General features: G+C 42.6%; 1 long non-coding RNA gene across 1 annotated transcript; it reads left to right on the top strand.

Annotated features, from left to right (window-relative positions):
* Window positions 1-655: 655 nt before the first annotated feature.
* On the top strand, window positions 656-3786 carry LOC134867609 (uncharacterized). The gene is made up of 3 exons (XR_010166150.1): window positions 656-881; window positions 1399-1488; window positions 3225-3786. It is a non-coding gene; the product is annotated as an uncharacterized LOC134867609 (long non-coding RNA).
* Window positions 3787-7037: the final 3251 nt, after the last annotated feature.

The following is a 7037-nucleotide window of genomic DNA, read 5'->3' on the forward strand; positions in this document are numbered from 1 at the left end:
ACTCCTGTACCTGTACTGTTTTGTATTGACTATTACTGTTCTTACTTCTTGTCATTGTCTGGATTATGACTTGTTTGCAATAAAAATATTGGTAAATTTTTTTTTTACAAACCACTAATCTAGCATCAGATGTTCAACTACCTGTCCATTTGTATAACTACTTCCCCACATATTGTGATGAGCATTGAAGTCTTCACACCTAATTTCTGTTTTATTAACCCCATCTCCTGATTCATGGGACCTATGTTGCTAATATAGTTTGATGTTACTTACTATTTCAATAATAATTATTTGGAAAGTGAATTTCCTTAATGAATATTGCCCATGTTCCGTTTTGTTAAATGTTTCCATATCTTCTCAATAAAGTATAAGTTGGTAGCATTTAGTCTAATTGTGGTTTCAGCCTGGTTTCTTGGAAACAAACAGCATCTAGTAAAACATTTTCTCCATGCACATACTTTTAAACTCGAGAACATTTTACAATCAAGCATTTCATAAATTGTATGTTGATAAAAGTGCTTGAGATCCCTTTAGCTATTTACTGCATCAACAATAGTATATCATTCCCCCCTTAAATCTCACAAGGAAGGGCTGAAATAGAAATATTATGGTAAACCTTCTTCCGCTTTTTCAAACAATTCACACTACCCGCCCACACCTACTTCCTCCTGTGCAGGGAGAATCCCCAGCTGATGCGTCAGAGCAGGGGGGGTCAGGTTTGTCAGGGAGGCTTACGGTTGTTATTGAGGAAGAGATCCAGTTGCAGCAGACAGCTGGGTGCTGACACAGACAGACAGAAACAGCTCCTAATACACTGAGATACACTTTAAAGTGCCACAGATCTACCATTCTGAGAGAGATGGTGTGATTGATCATCAATGGTGAGTCCTCCTGGTTTTTACAGCGAGATTGGACATATCTTATGTGATAAAATTAATTGCGATGTTTTTCAGACTTGATGACAGTGTTGAGTTGTATCCTGCGGCGTCACATCACCCTTAACTTGAATCACAACCAACACCAGCTAGTATTTTTGTTTTCCTTTGCTTTGTGAAGTATCAGAATCAGCTTTACAAAAACAGAGAAGACGCAAAGAGAGCTTTGCTTTTGTTGGCTGTCAGGGTGACTCAGCATTTTTCAGTCAGAAAGTGCAGGTTTCTCTTCTCTTGGCTCGCAAACAAGCAAAAATAATGGCTTTAGGGTTAGTGAGTGTGTTGTAACTTTGGTTCAGGCAAGTTCAACTTTTTCATTTAAAATACAACAAATACTTCTCCAGCTTAGAAAAACATAATTTCTAACATTTTTTGACTGTTGAACTTCCTTATTCAAACCGCACAAAAGGTTTTCTTTGACAAACTATGAATTGTACAACCCTGTTGAACCCTATTGTGTATCCAGCATGCCGGTACGTGGTGCTGAAGATCCGGGCTGCAGGAAAAGGCGAGGCACAGACGGAGAAAAGCAGCACCACATGCAGCCAGGCTAAAGGTAGGTCCAAGATTCAAGAGTCCATATCACTGAGCCTGCTGAGGCCCACAGAGATGACTGCCTCTGTCTTCAGAAATGATTCACCAAAACATGAAGCTGTTATTATAGAAAATGCACGTTTCCTACTTAATAAACTAAAACACATCACTTCCTGGTGTAAAATGTGTCATCAGTACATCCAGTAAGATTTGTACATTTGATGTCGCCTTTTTTATTAAGCTACAATATTAGAACAGATGAAAGACATTATTTAGCAAACTCTTTTACCATGAGACACAACTGTCTGTTTTTCTCAAAGTTGACTCAGATGACGGATTACACATCAGGACTCATGTGTCTGTTCCCTGACATTCTTTATTCTCTTTCATCCCATTTCATCACCTTTCTGATTCACTTTAGATGCCTGTCTCAAGGTTTCTAATAAGTCAGCCCCTATATATATAATGAGGCTTCACAGTTCATTCCCTGTTGGACTCTTCCCAGGGGGCACTTTCAGTGTGTGTGCTGTGCTGAAAATGACTAAGACACCTTAGTGTTTGTCTGTGTCATTGATTCACTGTCAGTAGGTCAGCATGACATTTTGATGCAGGATTTGAAACATACCCCTGCCAATCCCCCACTGCATTATTTGACATTATTGCTATTGTCAACAAAGGCCTAAGCCTGCGTCCGGAAATACAGGCAGAGAGGAATGAAACATGAATGCAGTTTGGACACAATCAAGTGCTAAACCCAATGTGATCACATTGAAACAGTGATTGTAATTGATTGAATTTAACATTTTACATGTGATTCCTTTTTTATTACTTTCATAAGAATTGTATTACAAGCTGAAAAAAGAAATCAACCAGGTAGTGTTAACCTCACAGCTTTGTGTGACTCTTGGTGGTTGACCTAACTGAATATGTCTCCTCAGGCGTAACATTGAGCATTTTCACCTGGTGAACAAGCTTCATACAGTACTGAAATGTAACAGATGATAATATTGCTGAATATTCAGTTTTTCCTGTCTGACAACATTGCCCCGCCTCTCTGTGGTTGGCGTGTCGCAGTACGGATGTATAAATAGTACTGGGTACAATGTTGGAGGAGGGGCCCCGTTCATCTCTATGAAAGTGACACATGAAGCCAAAATGCTCTTTTACCTGAGATGATAGGATATGTCAAAAACAGTTGTTCCTCAGCCTTTTCTCATGAACTGTAAAATATATATTGTGGGTAAAACAATACAAACAACAAAACGTAGATCTAACTCTGTGTTGCTTGTCCAACTTTGTTTTTCTATCTAACCCTGAAGCATCCAATCAGTATAATCTAATACATTTTGCACTTTCCATCATATTACTACAGTATGTGTAAGTCCTACAATGTTTCTTTCACAGAAACAACTTGAATGAGACATGCAGCTTTACATAGAGAACACTCATGGTTTTGTTCTTTTAATTGGATGTGATGACAATAAGAAAAGTATATACTTTCACCACACACCAAATACATTATATCTTCAGCCCCCTGTTATTTCTCACAAACAAAATGGAATGTGAGATTAAAAGTAGTGCTTAAAACCAAACCAATATCCCAAACAAGCCTTTCAGAGGCACTTCTGATGTTTAGCCATATTTCTGATGTATATTGAGATGGAAGTTAAGGATAAGAAAGAGCGGGATAAAATCAAGCCAGGTGTTTAACCTCTTCGTCTCACCCCTGTCTGTATGTTTGCCTTTCTCTCTTTGCAGGACAAATGGACAGCAGGATTAGTCAGGATGGATCTGCCTTGATCCCCAACCCGACACAGAGTGTGGAGGTCCTGCAGAAGGAAGAGTGTGGATCCTGAATGTAAACCCAGAGCCGGAGTGTAGTGTGGACGGACTATAAGGAAGAGACAAACAAATACACAACACAGAAACACACACAGTGAAACAAACACATCCTGGTAGATGTTCTTCTTCTACTTGGCTCTTCTCAAATATAATGAAATGACACATTGCTGATTTCTTGACAGAACCATTCATAAAAAAACATGACACATAAACTCTGACCTTCATTGAACTCCCACTGCTTCCAGCTCTAGGTTTACTTTCCCACTCGTCCTTCATCCAGTGGAGAGAGCAGTCTGAGTTGGCAGAGAGAATGAAAGCCTGATCACCAATTCCCCCAACAGAGGAACGGATCAGTCCGGAAAAATATTAAAGACTCTGCTGATAAAGCTGCACCAAGTCAATGAATTCATGTATTTATTGGCCTTTTTCCCTGTAACTGTAACACTTTTCAGTAAAAAAGAGCAATATTCGTGATTTACTTCTGTGTTTCTGGCTCTACAATGTTGTGACAGATACACAGCCACAGACACACAGACACACAGACACAGACACAGACACAGACACAGACACAGACACACACACACACACACACACACACACACACACACACACACACACACACACACACACACACACACACACACACACAGTGCTGAAGTGCTGAGGAGCAGAGAAAGACCGGCCTGGCAATGTACAGCTGAGCAATGATTGGGCAGTCACTAATCTGCTGGGTCAAATTAAAACTACTAACATAGAACAGTTATTAATTATCCGTTTTTTAGAAATCACAAACATCGCGAGACATTCCGACACCAGAGAAATAATTGTGCAGGTAGAATAGTAACTCAGTAAGCCTGCTTACTGTTGGTTAAGAGGCCTGTAGAAACAGATTCACAATGCAGGCAGTACCTCGCCACGGAGTGAGGGCGGTATGACTACCCTATCCTTGTACAGGACCACCCCGTCAGCTGACGCAATGTTCTCGCAGTACTGGTGGAAGCCACAAATTGCCACCGGCATCCCAGTCCTCGACTCGGGGCAGCCGTATACTGCCATCTCCTCCAATATGAGCATATCGCCGTCGCTGCTGGTGGTCTCCCTGACGCGGTCCCATGTCACCGACTGCAGTGATTCGAGCCCCGCAGCGCATCATGTCAGGTCGCCCTCCTCAACGTCGTCGTCCACCGGCCCAGTTTGCCGTATGAGAGATAGAACATCAGCATGTGTGCTGGCTAAGAGGTGGGTCTGATGTGTCTCCAACCTCCGGGCGTCGTTGCTGTTACCAGCGAACCTGACGACTGCGGCCCCGAGAATCCGTATTCCCTCATTGTTCGCGGCCTTCATGGTCATGAATACGGGAATAAGGTCCTCTGTACTCAGTCCCATCTGTTGAGCAACCCTGACGCCCATCAGGCAGCTCTGGCTCCCTGTGTCAGCCATGGCAGGCAGAGTCACAGCGCAGGTGCGTTTCCGAAGGTCGAAGCCTAGTGCTTTGTAATCATCACGTTCAATGGTGAGTGTGAGGTAGACGTACGGCTGTGGGTTGGATGGGCGCTTCGTCCACTTGTCACACGTCGTCGTACAGGTGGTGAGCGAGGGGGAGTGTGCGTAGCTTGTCGCTCGCGCTGGTCATGGTGAGTGTGCGTAGCTCGACGAAGGCGGCCGTCTGCTGTTCGTTGCACACCCCGTCAGTCTCCTCGGGTGGGGGCCTAGGCGATCGGCCACCCAGGCAGACCTTGTCGAGGTGATTCTGACGGCTGCACTCCCGGCACGTCTTGCTGTACCCGGGGCACTCAGTATTTCCTCTGTGAAGTCATTGACTTGGTCCAGTGGCGGGTGGCCAATAGAGGGCGCTAGGGCGCCGCCCCACCACTCACCTCTCACCACATTTCCTTGAATAAGACATTAAAAAATGAAATAAAAATGAAATAATAAAATAAAAATATTTCGAAATATATGTATATATTTTTTTAGATGTGCAAGATAAATATTTCATAGTTAATGATGAGTAAAGTTGTTTCGTTCGTTGACATTGTCTGATTGGTGACGTATTTCCGCCCTGGGGCGCAGGAATCTTTGCCCATAGACTCTCGTTAAAAGTTGTACATGCGCAGTAGCTCCTCTTCAATACAAGAGATAGGACGATGTTGGGGCGCACCTCTCCTGCGCCCCGAGCTGAATGCAGCTGGATTTGGCGGCGGGGCTGACGTCACAGCCTTCTGTCATAAAGTATGTGTATTGTCCATGTATATATGATATATATTATTTAAATATATAGAGATAGAGATATATCTAGAGATAGATAGATAGATATTTATTATATATGTATATTGGCCATCTGTATAGTAATATAGCACATCTGTATATTTGTTCATACTACATCTGTTTATACTATGCCAATTATTCCCACCTCTTTATACTGCCCTTATCTTTACATAATCACTCTTAACTGCATATACTGTACATACTCTATATATCACACTTGTTTCTCTTTGCACTTCTATCTATCTATCTATAATGTTGTTTTTGTTGTTTTCATTTATGTAAATACACTTGTTTGATACCTTAGTACATGTATGCATGCTTTTTTTTTTTTTAATACATTTTGGAGTTATAGCCCCCCCTAGAGAAAACTCCACCAGCCGCCACTGACTTGGTCACACCCCTCCTTAGAACATGTCATCTCGTATTTACATGTGCCTGCAAGGGGCGGCTCCAGAAAATTATTGTTGGGGGGGCAATGGGGGGGTCTGATTTTTTATAGGAGGTGCTAGTGAATTCTGACATAACGAACACCAAACACCACTGTTCCCGGGCTAATACACTACATTGAAATGCACGTTACTAAATGTTTATATACAACAAACACAAGCATATTTAATTACTTGTATTTACTGAATCAACAAACAAGCAAGCACAAGAATACAATTCAAATCATAGCCACCACAGAGAACATCTGTGGATTTACTAGTGTAACAGAATTGTAGCAGTGTGTAGTGCAACACAGTATACTCTTACCACTGTCTCTTAACTCACTGAATCTTTTGTCTCACCTCTGATCTCCTCTTTACTATCTCTTCACTCCTGTCTTCCTCTCTTCTTCCCCTCTTTTCCTCTCTAAACTCATCTTCACTATCTCTCCTCCTCTGTTCTCCTCTCCTTCACTCTCCACTTCTGTCTTCCTCTCTTCTTTTCTCAACTCCTCTGTTCTCCTCTCCTTCACTCTCCACTTCTGTCTTCATCTCTTCTTCTCTCAACTCCTCTGTTCTCCTCTCCTTCACTCTCCACTTCTGTCTTCCTCTCTTCTTCGCTCAACTCCTCTGTTCTCCTCTCCTTCACTCTCCACTTCTGTCTTCATCTCTTCTTCTCTCAACTCCTCTGTTCTCCTCTCCTTCACTCTCCACTTCTGTCTTCATCTCTTCTTCTCTCAACTCCTCTGTTCTCCTCTCCTTCACTCTCCACTGCTGTCTTCCTCTCTTCTTCTCTCAACTCCTCTGTTCTCCTCTCCTTCACTCTCCACTTCTGTCTTCCTCTCTTCTTCTCTCCTCCTCCTCTCCTTCACTCTCCACTTCTGTCTTCCTCTCATCTTCACTATCTCTCCTCCTCTGTTCTCCTCTCCTTCACTCTCCACTGCTGTCTTCCTCTCTTCTTCTCTCCTCCTCCTCTGTTCTCCTCTCCTTCACTCTCCACTGCTGTCTTCCTCTCTTCTGCTCTCAACTCCTCTCTCCT

The sequence above is a fragment of the Eleginops maclovinus genome, chromosome 7 (assembly GCF_036324505.1).
Source record: "Eleginops maclovinus isolate JMC-PN-2008 ecotype Puerto Natales chromosome 7, JC_Emac_rtc_rv5, whole genome shotgun sequence".
In the NCBI taxonomy this organism is placed as follows: Eukaryota; Metazoa; Chordata; class Actinopteri; order Perciformes; family Eleginopidae; genus Eleginops; species Eleginops maclovinus.